This window comes from Jaculus jaculus, chromosome 8 (genome assembly GCF_020740685.1).
Source record: "Jaculus jaculus isolate mJacJac1 chromosome 8, mJacJac1.mat.Y.cur, whole genome shotgun sequence".
In the NCBI taxonomy this organism is placed as follows: Eukaryota; Metazoa; Chordata; class Mammalia; order Rodentia; family Dipodidae; genus Jaculus; species Jaculus jaculus.
The window spans coordinates 4152600-4179285 of record NC_059109.1 but is presented as its reverse complement, the minus strand read 5'-3'; the positions used below and the strand labels follow the sequence as shown (position 1 = coordinate 4179285).

Genomic DNA, 26686 nt, shown 5'->3' with positions numbered 1-26686 from the left:
GGTCCTGGTGTGCCCCCCCCCACCCTTTCTCTTGTGTCTCATACTTACTCAGTCTCCCTCTCCCTCTCCCTGCTCACAATATATGTATTTTTTATTTATTTTTAATTTTTCGAGGTAGGATTTCACAGTAGCCCAGACTGACATGGAATTCACTATGTAGCCTTAGGGTGGCCTTGAACTCATAGCGATCCTCCTACCTCTGCCTTCCAAGTGCTGGGATTAAAGGCATGTACCACCACACCTGGCTCATAAATTTTTTTAAATATTTATTTATTTGAGAGGGAGAGAGAGAAGCAGAGAGAGAGAGAGAGAGGGAGGGGGGAGGACGGGGGAGAGGAAGGGGGAGAGGGAGGGAGGGAGAGAATGGGCACGCCAGGGCCTTCAGACACTGCAAATGAACTCCAAAAGCATGCACTACCTTGTGCATCTGGCTTATGTGGGTCCTGGGAATCAAACTTTAGTTCTTAGGCTTTGCAGGCAAATGCCTTAACCATTAAGCCATCTCTCCAGCCCTAAAAATATTTTTTAATTTTATTTTTATTTGACAGAGAAAGAGGGAGGGGGAGAGAGAATGGGCGCACCAGGGCTTCCAGCCACTGTAAACGAATTCCCATGCATACACCACCTTGTGCATCTGGCTTACGTGGGTCCTGGAGAATCCAATCGGGGTCCTTTTTGGCTTTAGCACCTTAACTGCTAAGCCATCTCTCCCACCCTAAAAATATTTTTAAAAAATAAAAAACTAGCTGGGCAAGGTGGCACACGTCTTTAATGACAGCACTCGGGAGGCAGAGGTAGGAGGATCACTGTGAGTTTGAAGCCAGCCTGAGATGGCATAGTGAATTCCAGGTCAGCTGGGCTACAGTGAGACCCTACCTTGAAAAACCAAAGAGAGAGAGAAGATGGAAACATTCACTGAGTGTTACACGTCAGAGCCGGGCGTGACAGCGCACACCTTTAATCCCAGAACTGGGGAGACAGAGGTAGGAGGATTTCTATGAGGTTAAGGCCAGCCTGACTACATAGTGAATTCCAGGTCAGCGTGGGCTAGAGCAAGACCCTACCTCAAAAAAAGAAAGAAAAAGAACAATAAAAAAAAAGAAAGCAGCCCACATGCCCATCAGTGGATGTCTGGACAAGTGAGTGTGATCAACACGGAAGGGAATGTCACATGGCCGAGAAAGGGGCAAAACACCGCTGCACGGAGCGCAGTGAGCAGCCCCTCCCCAAAGGCCAGTGCTGTACGGCCACCTACAGACAGACGCAAAACGGGGACCCTTGAAGAGGGAAGGAGATGGTTGTGGGGGGCGAAGGTGGGGAGGTTCTGGAACTAGCTGCTGGTGGGGTATGTTTTGGGGTGATTCAGATATTGTGAAGTTAGGTAGTGTAACAATGGGCATACAATGAATAGAATATACCAAAAATCACTTTATGTGGCGAGTACCTCAATTTTAAAATGCTATAAAAACATACAGACTGGGGCTGGAAAGATGGCTTGGTGGTTAAGGCGCCTGCCTGTGAAGCCTAAGGACCCAAGTTTGATTCTCCAGGTTCCCATGTTAGCCAGAGGCACATTGTGGTGCATGCGTCTGGAATTCGTGTGCAGTGGCTAGAGGTCCTGGTGCGCCCATTCTCTCTCCTTCTCTCTCCCTAGGTCCCTCTGTCTCTAATAAATAAGTAAATAAATAAAATGATAAAAACATACAGACTGGCTGGGCGTGGTGGCGCAAGCCTATTCCACCAGCACCGGGGAGGTGCAGGCAGGGGGTTCGGAGTTCAAAACCAGCAAGTTAGAGGCCAGCCTGGGCTACAAGAGACCCTGTGGTAAAGATCCAGACGCAAGTAAGCAAATAAATAAAAACAACCTATGATATAAGTCAGCTCACACTGTGCCTTGTGGCTCGGGTATCCAGAACGTGTTTCTGACCCTGTCCTCCAGCCCTACAAGCATGGCACCTCTCTGTCCTCCTTGCCCTCTCTGGTGGCTCACCCGCCTTTCAGCTCCCCCATGACTCCCCACTGCTGACTCTCTTGGCCCTGGCCTCGCTGGGTCCACCTTTTCCTGGCATTGCACCACCTACTCAGACCTGCCAGAGATGCTGAGGAGGCCAAGGCACCAGCCCCCAAGTCACCCCAGACGAGCTACCCAATGACCAGAGCTGCGGTTACAAGTGAGTGTCAGCTGAGGGATACAGTTTCACATGGGAACTTAATTATAGCTCTGAGCAGAGGAAGGGAGAGGGGTGGTGCAGACTTGGAGGGACAGCCGGAAGCCGGCTCACTGGGCCTGGAGCACGCACGCAGGCTCCCTGGGGCGCGGGGCTTAGGGACGCCTGCCTGCCCGGCCCCTAAGTATGAAATCCTGGCCCGCCTAAGGCAGCAGTCGCGCTGGGAGAAGCTCCACTCGCCTTCAGGCTCTGGAGGCCTCAAGTACCCTGCAGGAAGCTGAAAGGGACGCAGCTTCCTCCCAACAAAAGCCCTCTCTCAATTCTCTCCGGGGCTGTTGTCCTGGGATGGAATCTGAGCTGTGGATCTCAGTATGTGAGGAACACTTTCCCCCTTGCCTGACTCCTACAATCAGCTCCCTAGGGAGATGCCGAGCGGCAGAGCAGCCACTGTCACACAGGTGTCAGCAGGGCATACCACAGTCCTGAGCGCTGCCAGGCAGAGACAGAACTTCTGGGAGCATCACGGGCCGAGGCCCAGGGCAGGACAGGAGGCAGATCCCTGTCTAGCCCAGTCTGCGCTCCAGGCCCTCTGGTCAGCAAGAAGTCCCCACAGTCCCACTGCCGCCGCCTCCCACCCGGCCTCTCGCTGCCTTCAGAGCGAGCCGGTGTCTAGACCCTCCACCTTGTCACTCCAGCCCAGGCACCACCATCTCGTCTCCTCTGACCTCCAGAGATTTCTCCCTGAAAGCTGTGAAGGAGGGAGCACCTTTTCCAGATTTGTGTGGCAAGGAGCTGGTGAGTAGGGAAGGACAGACCTCTGTACCAGCCCACCCTGCACCCTTAGGCAGTAATGACAAGAAGCAATCTGGCAGCTCTAGCCAGGGTGCCCCGAGGCCAAATGCCTCCCTAACTCCAGAAGGAGCATTGTGGACTGCAGGCCTCCAGGCCTGATATAGCTGGTACTACCTGTGTGTGTGTGTAATTTATTTACTTGAGAGGGAGGGAGACAGACAGAGAATGGGTGCACTACTGCAAACGAACTCCAGATACATGTGCCACCCTGTGCGCCTGGCTTTAACATGGGTACTGGGGAATCGAACCTGGGTCCTCTGGTTTTGCCGGCAAGTACTTTAGACAAACCATCTCTCAAGCCAGCTGGTACTATTTTTTTTTTTTTAGTTAAAAAAGTTATTTATTTGATAGAGAAAGAGAGGGAGAGAGAGAGAGCGAGAATGAATGGGCACGCCAGGACCTCTGGCCACTGCAAACAAACTTCAGACGCATATGTCCCCTTGTGTATCTGGCTAATGTGGGTCCTGGGGAATTGAACCTGGGTCCTTTGTTTTTGCAGGCAAATACCTTCACCGCTGAGCCATCCCTCCAGCCCTCGCTGGTACTATCTTAATTAGAGCAGCTATGTCTACTGGCAGGAGACCCCAACAAGATGAGGCCTGTTAAGGGTCCTTCATACAAGGAGGGGGTGAGGAGTGTCATTGGACCCTCACCTGAGATTCTAGCCACTCACTCCATTCTGCTGCATTTACCCTGTCCCAGCTGTGTGTGGTCTGGGGAGAACTGGAATATATAAGGATGTGGAAGGCTAACCAGCTAAAGGGGGAACACCCCATTAACGCAGCTTTCAAGAGGTTATTCTCACGTGCTAGGGTGGAACTTAACAGTGACGTGGCTGTTTGGGGGTCTCCTGCACGCCTGTAAGTAATCCGTCACTGGTTCACCGAGCTGGGCCTGGATGGACGCCTTCTTTTGGCTGCTGCCTGTTCACACCTGTCACATATTCCCAAGAAAAGTCAACACAACAGGGAGGGAGTTCACAGGACATCTAAGACATAGTGAACCACCCGAAAAAAGGGCCAGGCAAGTCACAACCAAATGCTAAATAATATCCCATATTTGAAAGAAACAATATAAATAAATAAACAGGCAGACAAAATCTGAGAATATGGAAAACTAAAACTGAACTGCAGTCACTATGTGTGCATGTGTGGGACTTGGATTTTCATCTCAGTATTTTTATGAGCCATATGTAATGAATGAACATCATTTACATAATGAAAACATTTTTAAACAAACTAAAAACAAGACCAACAAAAGCTGTTATGCTAAGGCCAGGGAGAGACGGCACAGTCAGTACAGCGCTTGCCTTGCAAGCATGAGGACCTGAGTTTGGATCCCTGGCACCTGTGTCAAAGCCAGGAGCAGAGTTGTAATCTCAGGGCTAGGGAAGTGGACACGGGAGGATAGATGAGACCTGCTGGCCAGTCTAGCCCAACTGGTGGGTCCAGGTTCATTGAAAGACCCTGGCTCAAAAGATAAGACGAAGAGCTGGGTGTGGTAGTGCACACTTTTAATCCCAGCACTTGGTAAGCACAGGCAGGAGGATCGCTGTGAGTTCAAGGGCAGCCCGAGACTACAGTGAAACCTACCTGGGGGCGGGGGGAGATGGAGCGAGGAAGACACCCAGTGTCAATCACAGACCTTCACACACACACACACACACACACACACACACACACACACGCACGCACATGTACCCAGGCACACATATGGGCACGTACGTATGAACACGCATACACAAACACAAGAAAGAAACTCTTATGCCTGAATATCAGCCTCACATCCCTTTAACCCCGGCCATTGGTGGCATCTGATTCTTTTAATGCCTAAGTTCTCAAACAGGATTTTCTGATTGACTCCTTACCTGCTTGCTGCTAGCTAACCAGCTTGTCACTGGCGAGCCCGAGTCCCAGACCCACGTGCACCGCTGGGACACGAGCCCGACTCCAGAGCTTACCACTGACAGCTAGGACCTGGGGGGGGGGCACAGGAGCAATGCCGGGGCTGGGCCCCCGACAGCCGCGGACCAGAATGCCCCAGCACACCTCCCCGCCTCTTTCAGGGCCCAGGCAGGGACAGCGGGAGGCACGGCAGGCAGCTGCCCTGGGAAGTGCCTTGTGGGGTCCCCAGTAATCACCAGGTTCACGCTGACACCCACTCAAGCCACTGTTCCGCTGCAGAAAGAAATAAATAGTCCTGAACTTCTATTCAGTCCAACCAACACTTCCTGGCTCTGCCTCCAGCGCTGACGCAAACACAACTGCCCCTTCTTCCAAGCAAGCCCACACCTGGGGTGTAGGGTGCACAGTCACCTCCCCAGGGAAGGCACGGTAACCTGCCCACGGCTGCTCGGTGAGAACTGACAGTCCACAGTTAGTGCGTTCCAGCGGTCTGCTCCTCAACGGGATACCAAGTTCCTTGGAATTTCTCATCTCAGACACAGGCTAGGGTTATAGGGTGTCGCATGATACTTCCCTCTCTGCGGGTGTGTGTTGGGGGGTGTCACTCTGGCCCCAGACATCAAAGAAATGAATATGCTGTCTCTGTCCCAGCTGTGGTCCCAGCCTTTGGCTATCAGAGCTGCAGGGTCCCCAACTACAGCTAGCAGGCTGGTCAGAGACAGCACTGAGATGGCACCCCATCTGCCCCTCCTGGTAGCCGATGCCATCCTTGAACCCCACCCTTGGCCTTCAGGCAAGGAAATGGGACCACAGTAGAAAAAGTGTCCCCTAAAAATAAGGCAGAAGTGGCAGGGTACGAGAGAGAAGGAAATCGGGGCTAGAGAGATGGTTCAGTGGTTAAAGGAGCTTGCTTGCAAAGCTAAGTGCCCAGGTTTGATTCCTCAGTGTCCATGTAAAGCCAGGGGCACAACGTGGAACACGCATCTGGAGTTCGTCTGCAGCGGCTAGAGGCCCTGGAGTGTCCATGTATCCACTCACATTCATTCTCTCTCTTTGCTTCCTCGTCAAATAAGTAATAAATTAAAAGTTTTTTTTTGTTGTTCTTTTGGTTTTTCGAGGTAGGGTCTCACTCTAGCCCAGGCTGACCTGGAATTCACTATGTAGTCTCAGGGTGGCCTCGAACTCACAGTGATCCTCCTACCTCTGCCTCCAAGTGCTGGGATTAAAGGCGCACCACCATGCTCGGCAAAAGAAAATTTTTGTTTTTGTTTTTTCAAGGTAGGGTCTGTCTCTAGCCCAAGCTGACCTGGAATTCACTTTGTATTCTCAGGGTGGCCTCGAACTCACAATGACCCTCCTACCTCTGCTTCCCAAGTGCTGGGATTAAAGGCATGCGCCACCACACTCAGCTTAAATTTTTTTTTTTTTTTAAGGGAAAGATGGCAATCATTAAGCCAGGGCTTCAGGTCAGGAGCCAGGGATGCTGACTCCTTCCAGCCCCTCAGGAGCCAGACGGGTCCCTTGTGCACATGATCCCACACACTCGCAAAGCCTGGGCTGAGGTGACACTGGCAGGAAGAGCAAAGTCACGGAACTGGGACAACAGGGATTCTACGAGGCTCCAGCTCCAATTCTGCTCCTTGTTAGCTGACCGAAGCTGACTCATTTCTCTGACCCGACACCTCATCTTTCTTTTAGCCCAGGCTGACCTGGGATTCACTATGGAGTCTCAGGGTGGCCTCCAACTCTCTGTGATCCTCCTACCTCTGCCTCCCGAGTGCTGGGATTAAAGGCGTGCGCCACCACACCCGGTCGTACACCTCATCTTAAAATGGACATACCAGCCAGGCATGGTGAAGCACGCCTTTAATCCCAGCATTCAGGAGGCAGAGGTAGGAGGACTGCCATGAGTTCAAGGCCAGCCTGGTTATACAGTGTGTGTTCCTCAAAAAAAATAAGTAAATAAAAACTGGTTTGGTGGCACACACCTTTAATCCTAGCACTTGGGAGGCAGTAGGAGGATCACTGTGAATTCCAGGTCAGCCTGGGCTAGAGCGAGACCTCAAAAAAACAAAATAAAATAAAATAAATAATAAAGGACGACATACCAATACCCACGTTTTGTAGACTGGCACAGAGGAAGGTGCTGCCAGGCCTGAGGGAGAATCTGAAGGAGTACAATGCAACCTCCCTCCACGCGTGACATCCAGCTAGGCCATCTTGTCTTTCCCCTTTCCTCATCTAGGGTGAGAGACTGCGTCCTCTCAGCTGCTCACACTTCAGTTTGGTAATTGCTTGTGGCTCTTTGGGGTTTCGCTGTGTTGGAGCAGGCCCAGGCTGGCCAAAAGGCTGCTTCTGCTCAGTGGCTTACAAGGGACTGCCGCTCTCTGAAACCAATGCCAGTCCAGGCAGTCAAGCAGGTGATTTGCAAACTACACCAATTACATTTGACCAACATCCCTCCTAGAAGGCCCGGCTGTGGGGGGATCAAAGACAGACTAATCACCTGGGCTCTAATCCCAGCTCTGACAGGCATTAGCAATGTTCCTTCGCATCTTCATCCCCGCAGGGCTGGAGTGGGGCTCTAACAGGTGAGGTGTATAAACTAACACTGCCCTCACCTACCTAACGGCTCTGGATGAAATGGGATTCAACACCAGCGGCCCAGCTCTCGAAGCCACCATTCAATAGCAAAGTCTACAATGCAAACAGTAACGCCATTGATGCCTCCCAGGTGGGAGAAGGAAGCCTCGCCCAAACCCTCAGGGGAGGTGGAGAGGCAGAGGTACAGCCAACGCCACTCTGACTGATGGCTCTGCTGAGGGGCAGTGACTGGGAAAGGACAGTGAGCACTCTGGCTTAAGCATCCTGCAGATGTCTGGTGGCCCCCCTTCCCAGACAGGGCCACTCTTGTGGGAAGGAGGCCACGCAGGCTGGCCATCTGGCCATCTTCTGGCCCCAACAAGCTCTGCGTGTCTCTGACAGGTACGGCAGGGCCCAGCGCAGGAGCGGGTTCCCGGGGAGATGTCTGTGATCACGGCTAATGAATGCCTGCCAGGACTGAGGGCTGACTGTGCTGCAGGTCCCTGACTCTCAGCGCAGGGGACAACGGTATCTTGCATGGTGGAAGGAAAAGGCAGAAGCACAAGAAGCTGAGGGAGGGGCTCAGTATGGGCAGGAGTTCAGGAACCAGCCAAGGAAAGGCCCCTCTTGCATGCTCACATCATGCCCACAGAGGGGTACAAAAGTGAATCAAAAACTGGTCATCCAGACAAGGCTGGGGGCCACCTCAGGCTGGCAGAAGGGATAGAGGCAGGCCTTGACTTGGACGCACAGATGCCTTACTGGGTCAGGCAATTTGCCAGACAACAGAGAAATTCTTTCCAAAGGTGACATGCTGCAACTTTAAGATGCCACAAGGGCATCAGTTGGCAGATCTCTGCTGCTAAGCCTGCCCACATTTCTGAGTTCTAACTCTAAAAGTGTATCCCTTTTGTCGTCCCCTTTCTTTTTTATTTATTTATTTGAGAAAAAGAGACAGAAGGCGAGAGAAAAGGAGAGAATGGGCATGCTAGGGCCCCTAGTCTCCGCAAATGATCTCCAGGAACATGTGCCACCTTTGTGCATCTGGCTTACAAGGGTCCTGGGGAAGGTGGGTCATTTGGCTTTGAAGCCAAGTGCCTTAACAGCTAAGCCATCTTTCCAGCCTTTAAAAAGATGTTTTTAAATTTATTTGCACACAGAGAGAGAACAGGTACACCAGGAACTCTAGCTGCTATAAACAAACTCCAGATGCATGCGCCACTTTGTGCATCTGCCTTTATGTGGGTACTGGGGAATCAAACTTGGGTCGTTAGGCTTTGCAGACAAATGCCTTAACTGCTGAGCCATCTCTTCAGCCCTCATCCCCCCTTTTCTATCTCCTCTTGGGATCCTGACTGAAATCCTAACCATGCTGGCCCTGACACTGTATCACAGGGCTGGGTACAATTTTGATTGAATGCAATTCTGCAACTTGGAAATACATTTTCATGTAGCAGCTAATACTGTGATTGGTCAACTTATTGGTTACCAAAGATTTTTCCAGCACCACTCCTCACGCCTACACACCCTGGTGCTGTGGGCCAAACCCAGGGCTTCGCAGATGCTAGACAAGCACTCTGTCAAAAACTACCCTCTCAGCCTTTATCATCAAAGATTTTTCATTGTTTGTAAGAGCCACAGGATGGTGAATACCAGTAACCCCACCGAGGAGGCCCTCTGTGGGATGGGGGCGGGGAAGAGGGGATATAACAGGAAATTTGAGGGGAAAGGGACCAACACATGATTTGTCCATATAACAAAGTTTCCAATAAAAAAAAACTTGAATAGGTGTGGTGGTACACAACTTTAGTTCCAGCACTCAGGAGGCAGAGGTAGTCCTCCTACCTCTGTTGAATTTGAGACCAGCCTGAGACTACATAGTGAATTCTAGGTCAGCCTGGGCAAGAGCAAGACCCTACTGCCTCAGGGGATAAAAAAGAAGAAGAAATTGTGGCTGGATGGCTTAGCAGTTAAGGCAAAGGCCTAAAGACCAGAGTTCGACTTCCTGGTCCCCAGATAAAGCCCAATGCCAAAGAGGCCCATGCATCTGGAGTTCACCTGCAGTGGCTAGGACAGGTAGATGTCTGTGAGCAGAGGCCCTGGTGTGCCCATTCTCTCTGCCTTGAGTGGTGGTGCATGTCTTTAATCCCAGCACTTGGGAAGCAGAGGTAGGAGGATCACTGTGGAATTGAGACCAGCCTGGGACTACAGAGCAAGTTCTAAGTCAGCCTGGGCTAGAGTGAGACCCTATTTTGAAAAAAAATTTTTTTTTTAATTTTTGATGACAGTTTGGTCCCACCACTTAAAGTGCCAGGCAGAATCACCAAGAAATATGAAATCAGGGACACAAGCAGGAGGATTTAGTCAGTGGAGACAGCCTGTACCCTGGCCCCCAAGTGGTGATGGTGTTTACCTAGAACTACTGATGAGCTAGCATTTTGGAAAGTGGCCAGGGAGCCGGAGCTGTCGTGGGTCACCATGCAGGAGAGAGTGGCTTTGCAACGGGGGCTTTCCTTGACACGGGGGAACCAGGAGTCTTAGAAACCCAAGGAGTGGAGGTGGGACAGGGGCTGCTACGGGCCTGAGCGGAAGGCTCATCTTTCAAAGGCTGGGCATGAAAGCTGGGCCACCGCAGAGTCCAGAGCTGCTCAGGGACGGTGGCCGTGAATGCTGAGGACCCAGGAGACAGCCACACATGTACGCTGGCACTGACTGGAACGGCCACTGGCTTGGGGAAGAGGGAAGGCTATGGTGGTGCTCAGGGAGGAGGGGTGAGGGGGCTGAGAAGCATCTCAGGTACAGTGAGAATGGGCACGCCGCTGCAAACAAATTCCAGATGCATGTGCCACTTTGTGCATCTGGCTTTAGGTGAATACTGGAGAATCGACGCCAGGTGGTTAGGCTTTGCCATCTTTCTAGTCCCTGTTTGATGATTCTTTTTTATTTTGTTTTTCGAGGCAGGGTCTCACTCTCTAGCCCAGGCTGACCTGGAATTCACTATGTACTCTCAGGCTGGCCTCGAACTCACATCAATTCTCTACCTCTGCACTACCAAACCCAGAGATGTTTGATGATTTTTTTTTTTTTCAGTTTTTCGAGTTAGTGTCTCCCTTTAGCTCAGGCTGACCTGGAATTCACTATGAAGTCTCAGGGTGGCCTTGAACTCATGGTGATCATCCTACCTCTGCCTCCTGAATGCTGGGATTAAGGACGCCTGGCTGTTTGATGATATTTGAGACAGTGTCCTGTTATGGTGCCAAAGGTGGTCTTCAGCTCCTGAGCTTAGCACATGTAGCTGGGGCGACAGTGTGTACGAGGGAGGCGTTTCACATCTGTTTTCCCGTCATCCTCAGTGCCTAGCGCACAAGTACCCAGTAAATATCTGCTGACCAGACAAGCTGGGGAGAAACTAACAGTCTGAAGGAAACCGTCAGGGCTGATCTGAGTGAAGGTGTGGGGAGCACACTAGCTCAGACCTTCTCTCTGTCGGCAAAGGTTCCCTCAACGTGTAGATCGTCTTATTAGCACGGAACAAAGCCAGGCACGCATTCTCCTGGGACCACAAAAAGATGTCGTAACAGAAAGCTGGAAGAAGCCATTCTACATGTAGTTCAATGGGAGAAAGAGATACCACCAGTGAAGATACTCAACAGTGGACACTGCAAGCCTTATAAGTGGCCAGCCAGGCCAAATGAACCAACGGGAGCAACAGTAGGACGTCTGTCATGGTGGAAACCAACTGCCCTGCAATTGGACTGGAGGCCTGCTCCATGGGAGGGAACACATCCCCGATACTGAAAACTTAAAACGGGTAGTCATGAGCCCTAGGGGTGTGACATCTGCTGATGTCTGGAAAAGTGTATATACTGTGCTTATCAAATTGCCCACTAAGCACTTCTCTTAATATTTATACCCTTATATTAACGCTACTCTCACTTTGGGTATAGAATTTTCTCTTTCCAGATGGCAGTGACTTTGGGATGACTCAGATGGTATTATAGTGCTGGAAAGAAGTGACTGGAGTACCGAGGAACATCTCAATCACACCTTCCAAGGCTCAGGGGCCATTGCAGAAGAGGTGGCAGAAAGAATGTAAGAGCCAAAGGAAGGGTAGGACTCCTTACAACGTGCTCCCTCCAGACACAAAATGGCCTGGATATCCATGACCTCACAGTGCCTGACACTACCTACACAAGACCATCATAAGAGGAGGAAAAGACCATGACATCAAAATAAAAGAGAGACTGATTGAGATGGGGAGGGGATATGAATTTCAAAGGGGATAGTGGGGGCGGGAGGGTATTACCATGGGACACCTTTTATAATCATGGAAAATGTGAATAAAAATTGAGGAAAAAAAAAAGGTGTCTTAATAACTAGGGATCACCAAGCCTTCCACCTGTGCCTGGAGGCACATGGTTCCTGGATCCGTTTTCCCTGGAGCTGTAACAAATGATCACAGACTTGGTAGTTTAACACCAGCACTCATTTCCCTGCGTGCAGCTCTGGAGGCCGGAACCGGTTTCCTTGGCAGGGCTGCACTTCCGCTGGAAGTCCGAGGAGAGCCCATTTCCTCGCCTCTTCCAGCTCCAGAGCCGCGTTCTTTGCCTCTTTTCTGTCTCCACCTTGCCAAACCTCTCCCCTGTCCCCTTGTACGGACACCCGCGGTGGCACCAAGGGCACGCCAGGTAATCTGGAATGATCTATCAGCTCCAGAGCCTTAACTCAGCCCACCTGCAAAATCCACTTTGTCACCTGATAATGCCCACAGGCTTCAATGTCTTTGGAAGCCAGTACTGGGCTCACTGGCAAGCAAGCAAACACCAAGAACACAGAAGTAACAGAGGTCGGATCTGCCCACATGAGAGCAGGGTCAGGCTGGAGCCTGGTAGTGACTGACCCACGCCTGTGTCTGCCTTTGCTCTGCTCACTTTCTGCTCAGGTGGGTGGGCGAGAATGAACTCCCTGGCTCTGAGCATCATAGGCCCTTGGGGGACTTTGTTTGGAAGGAGGGGCAGTTTTCTCCAACCTCCAGTCCCTAATAGGCCACTGTGGACTGCACTGTGGGATGCATGCTGACATAATGGGGACCCCTGAGACCTCAGGATTGTCATCAAGGCTTTCAGAGCACAGCAAGCTGAAAGCAGTGGTGTGGGCCAGCCGAACCACGGGAGAGCAGGGAAGCTTTCTTCCAGCTGTCAGAGCTGGAGAAGTCTGACAGCCGACCTGGGCTTGGACAGGACCACCACTGCGGTCACAGTGACTCGGCCATGCAGACACCAGGGATGGGCTGGTAGGTGGCAACCTGCATGGGAAGTGTCACCGACTCTCTTCAACAACTGGGAGATGCAGAGCCTGAGAACTGCAGCCACTCCTGCTGGCCTTGGACACACCACTCCGCTGTGTGGCCATCAGTGTCCTCAGCTAGGACTTGCGAACCTCTTCACTTTACCCAAACCCTCCGTCACTGGGTGAGAGGGGACAAGCAAAGGTCCAATGTGAGACTATCTACTCCCGACCCCTGTTTGTTGCTATGATGTTGACCAGTCTCAACAGTAGGGAGGGTAGAGCCACTGGCCCCTAGCCCGGCAGTGCCCAGCCCTGCCCAGAGCAGATCCCTAACTCTCCACACACCCACAAGTGCTGGGCTCGAAACCTGCCCTAGAAAACAGGAAAAGGAAAGCCACGTGACAGTTACTAACACGTTAATGCTTTAGGCAATGAAGGGAAAAGGAGTAAAAGCACACCTTGCTTGCCATTTGAAAGTGGGGATGAGGAGAGTTCTGGAAAACTCAAGCACAGCATTTGTTGAGACCAGCGTGGCCTGCTCAGTCAACACTGCCAGTTGGGAGAGAGAATTGGCTTGCACCACTGTTGGAGTGGAGGCCAAGTTCTCGGTGCCTCTGAGGCCACAACTCCTGGACTCAGGAAGTGCCAAGGCTGTGATGAGGACTGAGGGTCACAGCAGATCACACACGGCCACACAGTAGCCGTGGCAACAATCAATGGTCACAGCAAATCACACCCAGTGGCCGTGGCAATGACTGAGGGTCACAGCAGATCACACCCAGCGGCCGTGGCAATCTGCTTGCAGACACCCCTCAGCATAGTGACAGAAGAGCTTAAGCACCAGGCGGCTCCTTGAACACCTGAGCACCTCTCCCCACAGTGCCCTCCTCAAGAGAGCGCTCTTCCAAAGCTGGGTCCCTATTCGCTGTGGAGAACTCAGTAAGAATCCTAGGAGAGCTGCTGAGATGGCGACCAGTCTGCGCTGAGGTTATGAGCTGGAGACGCTGCAATGCACTACCCTGACCCCAGGGCTGTGATGGGTCATGAAGATGCCTGTTCAGATGCCAGCGCCTGAATAGAACAGTCCTTAGAAAATTGTTCTCCCTAAACTCAGAGTCCCGCTCAGGACAGAAGACAGCCAGCACTGACTGGTCTGCAGTGTGGGCTCAACAGTCTAAGTCACATGTCACCATGGTCTGGCAGGCAGGTCTCTACATCTAGCGCTGCCCCGCTGTGCCCAGCACCAACCCCACTCCAGCCTCTTCAGACAGAGAAAGGGCCTCAGAGAAAGAATGAAGACAGAATGGGATAAAACCCAGAAGCCAAGGCCCCAGAGAGCTCTGTGAACTCCTCTGGCAGTCCCTCTAATCCCCGCCTCTCTTTTTGTATTATTTATTTATATATTTTGGTTTTTCGAGATAGGGTTTCACTCTAGCTCAGGCTGACCTGGAATTCACTATGTAGTCTCAGGGTGGCCTCGAACTCAGGGTAATCATCCTACCTCTGCCTTCTGAGTGCTGAGATTAAAGGTGTGCACCACCATGCCTGGCCTATTTTTCTTTATATGAGAGAGAGAGAATGAGAATGGCCTCCAGCCACTGCAAACGAACTCCAGACACATGCACCACCATGTGCACCTGGCTTACATGGGTTCTCAAGAATTGAACCTGGGTCCTTAGGCTTTGCAGGCAAACACCTTAACTACTAAGCCATCTCTCCAGCACCTTGCCTCTCTTTAAAAAAATTTTTATTTAAGTCGGGCATGGTGATGCACACCTTTAATCGCAGCATTCAGGATGCAGAGGTAGGAGGACTGCCACGAGTTCAAGGCCATCCTGAGACTACATAGTTAATTCCAGGTCAGCGCAGACCAGAGTGAGACCCTACCGCAAAAAAACAATAAATAAATATATATTTTTTTAATTTGCAGGTGTGTGTATAGGGTGTCAGTATCTCTTGCCACTGCAAAAAAATTTCATATGTTTGTGACACTTTTCTGTCTTGCTTTATATGGGTGCTAGGGAATCAAACCTGAGCTATTAGGCTTTGCAAACAAGTGCCTTTAACCAATAAGCCTTCTCTCCAGCCCATTGTTTTTTTTTTTTTTTTTTTTTTTTTGAGGTAGGGTCTTACTCTCTAGCCCAGGCTGACCTGGAATTCACTATGTAACCTCAGGGTGGCCTTAAACTCACTACAATCCTCCTACCTCTGCCTCCAGAGTGCTGGGATTAAAGGTGTGTGTCACCACCACCACCACCGGGCTAATGTGTTTGTTTTCTCCTTTGTCCCTGATCTCCAGTCTCAAATGTGTCCTCTTCCACCTAAGTGTGAGGATCCAGGTTGAGTTTTTTATTTTAATTTTTTAAATTTTATTTATTTATTTATTTATTTATTTGACAGAGAAAGAAGGAGTGAAAGAGAATGGATGCTCCAGGGCCTCCAGCCACTGCAAACGAACTCCAGACGCATGCACCCCCTTATGCATCTGGCTAACATGGGTCCTGGGGAATCGAACCTGGGTCCTTTGGCTCTGCAGGCAAATGCCTTAACCACTAAGCCATCCCTTCAGCCCACCGGATTGAGTTTAGATCCCCAGAACCCTCAGGAAGCAGATGCAGTAGCATGGAGCTGAATCCCTGAGCTCCTATGGCAAGATGAGAGGCCGAGACAAGTGGGCCATCGTGGGCCTGGAGATGCCAACAAGACATCCCGCCGCAAGCAAGGTGAAAGAGGAGGACCGGCACCCAAGACCATGCTCTCACCTCCAGGGCACATGTGCACACACTTGCACACACACACACGGAACTGAGTCGAGAGCCCAGTCCAAGGCCGAGTTTCTTTAAGGCAAGGCCAGCCCTCCTGACGCCTTGCACATCGAAACACAGATCCTTTAAACGTCACATATTTGCTATCCACCAGCTCTCTAATAGGTAATGATTCTTTTTTTTTTTTTTTTTTTGTGTTTGTGTGGTTTTTTTTTTGTTTTTTTTTTTTTTTTTTAATTTTTATTAACATTTTCCATGATTATAAAATATATCCCATGGTAATTCCCACCCACCCCACCCCCACACTTTCCCGTTTGAAATTCCATTCTCAATCATATTACCTCCCCATTACAATCATTGTAATTACATATATACAATATCAACCTATTAAGTATCCTCCTCCCTTCCTTTCTCCACCCTTTATGTCTCCTTTTCAACTTACTGGCCTCTGCTACTAAGTATTTTCATTCTCACACAGAAGCCCAGTCATCTGTAGCTAGGATCCCCATATGAGGGAGAACATGTGGCGCTTGGCTTTCTGGGCCTGGGTTATCTAATAGGTAATGATTCTTTTCATGCATGTCTTCTCTCCCCAGCGAGGTTCCTCGCCATGTCTGGAAAAACTCTGTCACAGCACCCAGCCCACAGAAGAGCCTCTGCTGAGGACACTTAAGACGGCGACTCCCACAGACTACTGAGATTCACATGAAAAAGGCGATAAAGCTAGAGACCCTCACCCTCACCCTCACCGGGGAAACGAAGACATGCTCAGGCTGGAACCGCAACCGCAGGCCAGGCCCTTGGCCACGCACAACTGCTGCCCCGTGGCCAGCTGAGGCTGCGGCACGACAGGCGCCTCATTCCTCCGGGAGCCCCGGCCCTCCACGCACTTCCTCCTTCCCTCCCTTCAGAGCGAAGGGCTGGCTACAGGACTGAGATCCACAAACAACCTGACCCCCACGCCGGACAGACTTGGGGGCTGCAACCCTGCTTGACAACAGGAAACCCACAGGGTTCACCAAGGCAGAGAAGGGGAAGTGAAGCCCACAACAGCTCCCGGAATCACGGCACTTCAGAAGGTCCCAGCTTCCCCTGACCCCCAGCAGGGACACGCAGCAACCCAGCCTCCCCAACGGCTGGGACAATGGACATGACTCCCCTGGAGCGTCTCTTCTGAGAGCCTCTACACCCTGCCTGGCATCCTGAGAACCGGGAAACAGCCATGGGAAACCCAGAGAGCATTGTTTCCAGCTCTGCTGAGGGCCTACCACCCAGCACAGCCTTGTTTTTCTTTTTTGCCCCACACACTTGGGGGCAGGGGCTGAATCTCTGCCTCTCTATCATGTCCCAAGCACCTCATAGGTAGTCTCCTCTCAAAAACACGCACCCTACAGTGGAGAGCTGAGCACTGAGACATCTCTATCACACCTTCCAAGGCTCGGGGTCCATTGTGGAAGAGGTGGCAGAAAGAATGTAAGAGCCAAAGGAAGGGTAGGACTCCTTACAAGGTGCTCCCCCCAGACACAAAATGGCCTGGATATCCATGACCTCACAGTGCCTGACACTACCTACACAAGACCACCATAATAGGAGGAAACGATCATGACATCAAAATAAAAGAGACTGACTGAGAGGGGGAGGGGATATGACGAAGGGTGGTTTTGTGACGGGGAAGGGGGGGCAGTCTCTGTAAGCCATAGATACACAACACTTACTACTAAGTGACAGGCCCTGGGGGTCAAGGACTCAGCCTACTGAGGTGCAAGAACAGATGGGGCACGGGGCGTGGCAGTAAGCAATCAGGAAAGTGGGGTTACCTCTACAGTGCCCTCGTCTTCATCTGTCGGTGAGCAGGAGCCACTGAGTGAGTGCCACGTGCATGCCCACGACACAGCGCAGCACTGCAGGAAAGAAAGAAACCCAGGGTCGGTAGACGAAAGGTAACAGGTGTCTGAAGAGCAGTTCTAATTAAACAGTAGGAAGTTGTCAATGAAAAAACGTTTAAGCTGGGCATGGTGGCGCACGCCTCCCCAGCACTCGGAAGGCAGAGGCAGAGGACCATCGTGAGTTCGAGGCCACCCTCAGACTACATAGTGAATTCCAGGTCAGCCTGGGCTAGAGTGAGACCCTACCTCAAGGGGGAAAAAAAAAAGCTAGGCAAGGTGGTGGATGCCTTTGATCCCAGTGCTTGGGAGTCAGAGGTAGGAAGATGGCTGTGAGTTCAAAGCCAACATGGGACTACACAGTGAATTCCACGGCTGGGGATATGGCTTAGTGGTTAGGTCACTTAGACTGCAGAGTGAATTCCATGTCAGCCTCGGCTACAGCAACGCATTACCTGGGGGGTAGGGGGGGAAGAATAAGAATAAGAAGGGCTGAAGAGATGGCTCAGTGGTTAAGGCACTTGCTTACAAAGCCTAAGGACCCAGGTTCAATTCCCCAGTACCCACATAAGCCAGATGTACAAGGTGGGATATGTCTGGAGTTCATTTCAGTGGCTAGAGGCTCTAGTGTGCCCATTCTCTCTCACCGCCTGTCTATCTGCCTCTCTCTCAAATAAAGAGATAGACTCTACAAAGAAGAAAGCAGACTGGAAGAGTCCCGTCGCAAGACCCACCTAGGCCACCGTTCCTCACACACCCATCCGCGGATGTTGTCATGCCGAGCCTGACTCAGCAAATATTTCCCAACCCTGGAAGCAGTCTCACTTCCAAGCAGACACGGCTTTGCTGATCTTACCTGGGTGGGGCAGGAGGTACAGGCAGCTAAGGAAGAAGTGGGGTCCAACACCCTACCAGCTCATAAATGGAGACGCCCTGAGTCAGGAGCGGTTCCTTAGCCAAGTGCCGCAGATGGGACTGGAGTGAAGCCCCAGTCACCGGTCTGCTGAGTTAGGAAGGCCAGCACCCAAGGGCCAAGGAAGAAGATCTGAGTGTCTGAAACCTGACGCGAGGGGCCACTCTCTGCCCGACAGGCTCAAACCAAGTACCTAGCTCTCCTCTGACACCCTGGAATCCAGCTGCTGCAAGCAAGCCACTCCTCCTCTGGCTCTAAAGGCAAAAAAAAAAAAAAAATGTTCAGGGACATCAAGCCATCTCCAAGAAACAGCCACTGGACAATAGGGGACAGCACAGTACAGACAAGGGCACAGGGCTTCTGACACAACCCGGGCCAGGGTCTAGCAGGACCAGCAGAGTCCAGGTGGACAACCGGGTAAAAAGGAAAGAGCGCTGGCATGGGCAGTGCTGGGTAGCGGGGCTGGCTCCTGGCATTTCCAGACCCACCAGAGGCCTCAGGGGCAGGTTACAGGTCCAGCCCTGCCTGAGGAGACAGGCTGCGTGGTCCCGGGACATACCAGCCCTCTCGGGCCCCGGGGACAGCTTGCACAACAGCTGGGCAGTCATGTCGCCTTGTGTTCTGTCCAAAGCAGAGGCCTACCAGCTTCCTAGGCTAGTGCCCGGCACTTACTGTCTTCCTACCAGGCCCTCCAGGAAGGGGCAGAGGGTCCACAGGTTGGGCTGGAAGGATGGATGACGGCCACTATTCCTGGGTGGGGTAGAGCATGCACCAGAGAGAGGCGGGAAGGAGGGGAGGGCCACCAGACAAGAAGGCGGTCAGTTCAGTAAACAAGGAGCTGACAGACTATGCTACTGAGAGAGGCCTGCCAGGGGCCTGTCCACCCACACCTTGGAAACGGACAAGCCGACCCAGGCGCTTTGAAAATCACTGAATGGGAAACTGATTATCAGCCTCTGGAAGGCTAGGCAAGAAGCTACCTGCCCAGGACTACCGGAGCCCACACTGCTGCACCAGGACTGCCCTTCCCTGCCCTCAAGCCTCTCACCTGCTGTCCCGGTACAGAGCACTGGGTAAGATAAGGGGCGGCAGCAGCAAACTGTTCTAAAGTGGCAGGTAAAGTTCTTTGGGGGACCAGAGACTGGGCCAAATTAGTGCCAAACCTTTGATTTGGGGGGTTTTTCGAAAGATTTTATTTATTTATTTATTTATTTATTATTAGAGACAGAGAGAGGGAGAGAGCGTGAGAATGGGCACGCCAGGGCCTCCAGCCACTACAAACTCCAGACATGTGTGCCACCATGTGCATCTGGCTTATGTGGGACCTGGAGAATCAAACCTGGGTGCTTAGGCTTCGCAGGCATAGATCTGAACCGCTAAGCCATCTCTCCAGCCTAGTGACAAACCTTTGACCTCGGCCTCTTAAAAAACAACCAATTGGGGTGGGGCTGGAGAGATGGCTCAGCAGTTAAAAGACGCCTGCCTGCAAAACCTAATGATCTGGGTTCAATTCCCAAGTATCCACATAAAGCCATATGCACAAAGTGGCATAGGCATTTGGAGTTCATCTGCAGTGGCTGGAGGCCCTGGCATGTCTATATTTTCTCTCTCTCTGCTTGCAAATAAGTATTTACAAAAAAAATACATTAAAATATTGGAAAGGCACGGGGTGGGGGTGGCGGGTGCATGCCTTTAATTTCAGCACTTGGAAAGTACAGATATGAATTACTGTGAGTTCCAGGGTAGCCTGGGACTATAGACTGAGTTCAGGTGAGCCTTGGTCTAGAATTAAACCCTACATTAAAAAAAAAAAAAAAAAAAGCCAGATGTGATAGCACACACCTTTAATCCCAGCACTCAGGAGGCCGAGGAAGGAGGATCGCCGTGATTTTGAGGCCACCCTGAGACTACACAGTGAATTCCAGGTCAGCCTGGGCTAGAGTGAGACCCTATCTCAAAAAAAAAAAAAAAAAAAAAAATTCGTGGAGGGCCAGGTGTGGTGGCACACAGCTGTAATCCCACCACTCAGGAAGCTGGAGCAGGAGGATTGCCACAAGTTCAAGGGAGTTCAAGACTAGTCTGGGTTACAAAGACCCCTTTTCAAAACAATTAAAAAAGGAGGCCTGAGATAGAGGAAGACCTTACCTGGAAGAAACAAAAGGGGGGGGTGGAGAGATTGCTTAGTGGTTAGGGCACTTGCCGGCAAAGCCAAAGGATCTAGGTTTGATCCCCCAGTACCCACATAAACCCACATGCACCAGGTGGCCAATGTATCTGGAGTTTGTTTACAATGGCTAAAGGCCCTGGCACACCCATTCTCACTCACTCTCTCTCTCTCTCTCTTAAATAACAAAATGTTTAAGAAAAACCTAAGGAGCTGGAGAAATGGCTCAGTGGTTGTGGTAGTTTCAATACATGGACCCCCAATATATTCAATGTTTTATCAGTTTGTAGTTTGCATCTGCGGCCACCAGGCTGGAGGTGGTGTCTTAAGGTATGGTGGTGGGTTTAAGACTCCAATGTAAAGATATGCAAAGTGTGCCTAGCTGGAGTCCCTGAAGAGTGCTGTGCTATGTGGCTTTTGATTTTTTGGCTTGTGCTTCTGTCTGTCTGTCTGTCTGTCTGTCTCTCTCTCTCTCTCTGCTTGGACCTGTGAAGGCAGGCCAGCTTCTTCTGCCATTATGGAACTTCCCCTAGATCTGTAAGCTTCAATAAACCCCTTCCTCCGTACTGTGCCTGGTCTGGAAGTTCATCTCAGTGAGCCTAAAGCTGTCTGCTACAGTGGTTAACCACTTGCCTGCAAACCCTAAGGACCAGGGTTCGATTCCCCAGAACCCACATAAAGCCAGAGGCACAAGGTGGCGCATGAGTCTGGAACTTGTTTGCAGTGGCTAGAGGCCATGGAGCACCCGTTCTCTCCCTCTCTCTCACGCTCTCAAATAAATAAATAAAAATTTTGAAAAACTGGAGGGATGTTTTGCAACAGGAAAAAAGGAGTCTTTCTAGTCCACTCTGTCCAAATCTCCCCAAGTGCTACATAGAGGGGGCGCAGGGCTCAGTGGAGAGGGGACAGGCCATCCATACTCCTGCTTTCACGGAAAAGGGTCAGTGCACAAGAGGATTACAAAACTGAAAGGTCTGGTCGAGCTGGTTCAGTTGGCTCTCTGCCACGGCTCCTGAAGGTTGCCTGTTCTGTGGCCAATTCTGGCTCAAAGACAGAGAGCGTGATCCTGAAAAGAGGAGACCTAGAAACCTAGAGCTGGCGGAACAACGAGCTTTCACTTCTAAACCTGGCAGTGGGTCACGCTTCCAGGGGCCTCCAACATCCAGCGGGGCACAAAGAGTGTTGTGTTATACATATATGATGTCCTGGGGACTTCCCCAGGGGTTCAGGAAGCGCAAACAGAAGGCATGTGAACAGAGCTTTCTTCAGAAAGACAAGCACCCAGAAACATCCGAGACAATGATCCACGCGCCTGGAAGCTGACATCGCAAGTTCTCGGCAAGGTCTTCCTAACACAGTCCCACAGCCTCCCCTGGCAGATACCAATGTGATACCCGAGACCACACCTGGGCCAAGGGAATGGTGTCAGCTCCCTCACCCATCCACAGGAAATCAAGCTCTTCAGGAATAAAAGTGGGGGAGGGGGGAGACACTGAGAACCTGTGACCAACTTCACAGGCACATTCCCTCAGCTAAACAGATATATGAGGGAAAAAAAATGAGTAGCTGGTTCAGAGTCAACAAATACGATTAAGAGGCAGATGCCTGATGGCCTGGGGCTAAACAGGCCCACAGTCTATTTCAAAATTCCAACAGGAAAAAAATGTTCTCTGGAGCCAGTACTGGGGGGAAAAAATGTGAGGACCATAGTCATTCCCTGGGGCACAACTTCTGGAGACTTCTCTGTAAACAGGGCAGAGTGTAGGAGACAAGAGTCAGGCAGGGATAGGGTGAGGTATCAAGGTTCAGATGTGTCCCCTATATCCACGAGTGAAAAGATTTAATCAGTTTCCTGGAAGGGGGAAAGAAAAAAAAAAAAAAAAGGAATTGGATGAGGGCTCCAGCTACTCCTGGCACACACCCAACTCAGCGGCATCTCTCCCCAAGGGTTCCTGGAAGTCAACAGACTCATAAAGGAGAAGTATTTTAAAGCTGAGATGAGAAGAATGGCCTACAAATTGGACATCGACTCTGATGCAACAGCCCAGTCAATTCTCCCACGCAGACACACCTGGTTTTCCCTCAGACATTCATCCCCTCCATTCAAGTAGGGGCTCAACGCCCCCACTCCTACCCCCACCGACAGCTCAAATGAAGGTCAAGCGAGAGCAGTGTGGAGCTGAGGATGTGCCCTGAGCACGGGCAAGGGACCTGGTAGCAAAAGCGGGGTGGGTGACCGAAGTGCGGAGGTGAGCGTTCTTCAGGAAGGAAATCAGGCAAAAGCGTGACTTCTGGAGGCAACAGGGCAGAAGAGGCTTAGGTAAGCGAGAGCGCCGGTCGGCAAAGCCCCAGGACACCCTTGGGAAGAGGATGGGGAGGGATCCGGCAGCAGCAGAAGGAAGAAGGGACACGGATGGGAAGAGGGAGCAATGACCGACAGGGCAAAGACGGGAGGAAGAGGACAGAAGGCAGGCGGGCAAGAGAGATCTGCAAAGGAGGGTCCAGGCAGAGCGACAAGGGCTTTGGGGACACCAGAGAGGGATGAGGGAAGAGGTCAGAAGAGTGGGAGAGGACCCCTCCCCGGGGGACCGAGAGAAGGGGGTGGATTGGGAGAAGACGGAGGCACGAGGGAGGCCCCACGAGGAAGGGGCGCGCAGGGTCAGTGGACAGAGGCGCTGACCTGGGCCAGCAGCTATGGGGGGGGAGGGTGTCCGAGGGATGGGGAGTGGGACAGCGGGGCTGAGCAGCTGCGCGAAGGCACGAGCCGCAGCGCTGGGAAGCCACGGCCACGGTCACGGCCACCGCGCTGTGCCCGGACCCCACGGCTCCCTGCCGGGCCTGGCGCCCCCCAGCAGCCTCGGGCCCGGCCTCTCCGCTCCCGTCCGCCGCTTGCCCACCCGCTTCCCCCGAGCTCGACGGACCTGTCCTGGTCGCGTCCCGCGCCACCGCCGCTGTCCCGCAGGCTCCGCAGAATCGCCTGGCTCCTGCCAAAACTTTTCCCATTAATCCCCCAGCTCGGCGGCGGCCCGGCGTCACACGCTCCGTGGCCCAGCCCCGCCCCGCCTCTGGCAGCGTGACGTCACCGCGCAGCTCGGCCCGCCTCCCCCTCCCTCTCCCTCCCTCCTCCCCCTCCCTCCCTCCTCCTCCACGCCCCCTTCCGCCCAGCCGCAACCAATCACAGGCCTTGAGTCTATAAGCTCCGCCCACCGCGCGCTGCCACCTCCCTCCCCAAGCCCGCCTGCAGCGCCCCCTAGAGACAGATGCGAACGCAGCGGCTGAGGGAGGAATCCGTAGCCGGTAAAACAAGTCCAGCAAGTCTCACCGGAGGAGATTTAAAGCCAGGACAAAACCTACAGGTTATCTAATGCAACCTCCTCATCCCTCATCAGAGACTAAGAGACTAAGTAAGAGGATCTCTGTGAGTTCAAAGCGAGCCTGAAACTACATAATTAATTCCAGGTCAGACCCTACCTCAAAAAAACAAATTTATAATAATAATAATAATAATAATAATAATAATAATAATAATGGAGAAATGGCTGAGCTGTTAAGGCGCTTACTCGCAAAGCCAAAGGACCTAGGTTTGATTCTCCAGGATCCACGTAAGCCAGATGCACAAGGTGGTGCATGTGTCTGGAGTTAGTTTGCAGTGGCTTGAGGCCCTAGCCATTCTCTTTCTCTCTCTCAAATAAATACAATATTTTTATTTTATTATTTTTATTTTTTTAGATTTTCGAGGTAAGTTCTCTAGCCCAGGCGGATCTGGAATTAACTATGTAGTCTCAGGGTGGCCTTAAACTACATAACGATCTTCCTCCCTCTGCCTCCCAATTGCTGGGATTAAAGGCACGCGCCACCACACCTGTCAAATAAAATATTTTTAAAGACATAGGGGCTAGAGAGCTGTCTCAGTGATTAAAGGCACTTGCTTGCAAGGTTAGATTCCCCAGTAGAGCCAGATGCATGAGTTTTATTTTTTCAGTTTTTCGAGGTAGGGTAGCCAAGGCTGACCTGGAATTCACTATGTAGTCTCAGGGTGACTTCGAACTCATGGCAATCCTCCTACCTCTGCCTCCCAAGTGCTGGGATTAAAGGTGTGCACCACTATGCATGGCTTATTTTTTCATTTGAGAGATAAAGAGACAGGTAAATAGAGATAATGGGCATGCCAGGGCCTCCATCCACTGCAAACAAACTCCAGATGCATGTGCCACCTTGTACTTCTGGCTTACGTGGGTACTGGGGAATTGAACCTGGGTCCTTAGGCTTTGCAGGTAAATACCCTAACTGCTAAGCCATCTCTCCAGCTGCCACTCCTCTCCCCCACCAATGCCTTTTTTTGAGGTAGGGTCCCACTGTAGCCCACGTTGACCTAGAATTCATTCTGTAGTCCCAGGCTGGCCTCATGCTTACAGCAATTCTCCTACCTCCGCTTCCCAAGTGCTAGGATTAAAGGCATGCATCACCACTCCTGGCTGGAAGATTTATTCTGGCTTACAGTTTCAGGGAGTTCAATCCATCTGGCCAAGGAAGGCATGGGGGAGTGGTGAAGTTCATGGCCACAGGAGCATGAGGTAGAGGCTGTTTATATCCTGGTAGACCAGGAAGCAGAGCATGGGAGGAGGATTAGGCCTGCTTCAAAGGCCTGCCCTAGTGATCTATTTCTGCCAGTTAGATCCCACCTCCTAAAGGCTCCACAGCCTTCCAGAATAGCACCTCCAGCTGGGGAACAAGCATTAAAAACACATGGGAGGCTGGAGAGATGGCTTAGTGGTTAAGGCATTTGCCTGCAAAGCCAAAGGACCTTGGTTCGAATCCCCAGGACTCATATAAGCCAGATGCACAAAGGGGCACATGCATCTGGAGTTCATTTATAGTGGCTAGAGGCCCTGGTGTGCCCATTCTCTCTCTCCCTCTCTCTGCCTCTTTCTCTCACTCTCTCAAATAAATAAATAAAAATAAAGTTAAAAAAAAAAAAAACACATGGGTGGAAGGCAGTCCAGGTTCAAACCATAACAGAGGGTGAGAGCCAGGAGCATCAGGACAGACTATTGGACTTCATGATAGGTTTGGAGTGGGGAGGGGAGCGAGAAAAGAAGCAAGTATCCTCAGTCAATAGTCTTGGATCTCTTGTCTTAGGAAACAGAGTCAGAGAATGTGGGAAGAAAGGCAAGTTGGGAAGGGTGTGAGTGAGTGACCTAATTTCCTTGTGCAAGCCTGACAACGGGAGTTCAGATCTCCAGTAGCCAGGTAAACCTAGACGCAGTGGTTCACACCTCTGTAATCCCAGTACATGCCTATGGCCACAGAAAATGGAGTCAGGAGAATGCTGAAGCTCATGGTATTCCCAGTGGCCAAAAACAAGAGAGACTGTTTCAAACAAGGTGGAAAGTGGGGACCAACAACATGAGGTTATCCTCTGACACCCCCACACATGTACAATGGCATGCATGTGCCTATACATACCCATACATATCACACACACACACACCAAAAACTAAATAAGTAAGTAAGAGGCTGGTGAGATGACTTAGCATTTAAGGTGCTTGCCTGCGAAGCCTAAGAACTCAGGTTCAATTCCCCAGGATCCACATAAGCCAGATGCACAAGGTGGTTCATGTGTCTGGAGTTTGTTTGCAGTGGCTGGAGACCTTAGTGCACCCATTCTGTCTCTCAAATAAATAAATAAATAAACATTAAAAAAATTAAAAACTGGCTGGGTGTGGTGGCATATGCCTTTAATCCCAGCACTCAGGAGGCAGAGGTGGGAGGATTGCCATGAGTTTGAGGCCACCAAGAGACTACATAGCAAATTGCAGGTCAGCCTGAGCTACAGTGAGACCCTACCTCAAAAAAAATATTAAAAAAAAAATAAAAAATTTAAAGCTGGCCAGATGATGTGGTGTGTGCCTTTAATCCCAGCACTTGGGAAGCAGAGGTAGGAGGACTGCCGCAAGTTCAAGGCCACCTTGAGACTACGTAGTGAATTCCAGGTCAGCCAGTGCTAGAGCAAGACTCTACCTCAAAATAAATAAATAAATTAATTAATTAAAAACTGTAACAAAAGAAAGGAAAAACAACAGGTTAAACACCTCTTAGGACTATCATGAGAAATCAGTGACCTAGGGAGCTTCTGGGCATAGAAGAAATACTCTATGTAAAACA

General features: G+C 51.2%; 1 protein-coding gene across 1 annotated transcript in view; it reads right to left on the bottom strand.

Annotated features, from left to right (window-relative positions):
• Window positions 1–23578, bottom strand: part of Ppard (peroxisome proliferator activated receptor delta) — a 63233-nt gene extending 39655 nt beyond the window's left edge. Inside the window, exons 1-2 of the mRNA XM_045156472.1 lie at window positions 23443–23578; window positions 17379–17462 (exon numbers count right to left, since the gene is read on the bottom strand). The gene's annotated coding sequence lies outside the window, so the exon portion shown is untranslated. The remainder of the gene's footprint in view (window positions 1–17378; window positions 17463–23442) is intronic.
• Between the last annotated feature and the right edge of the window lie 3108 nt (window positions 23579–26686).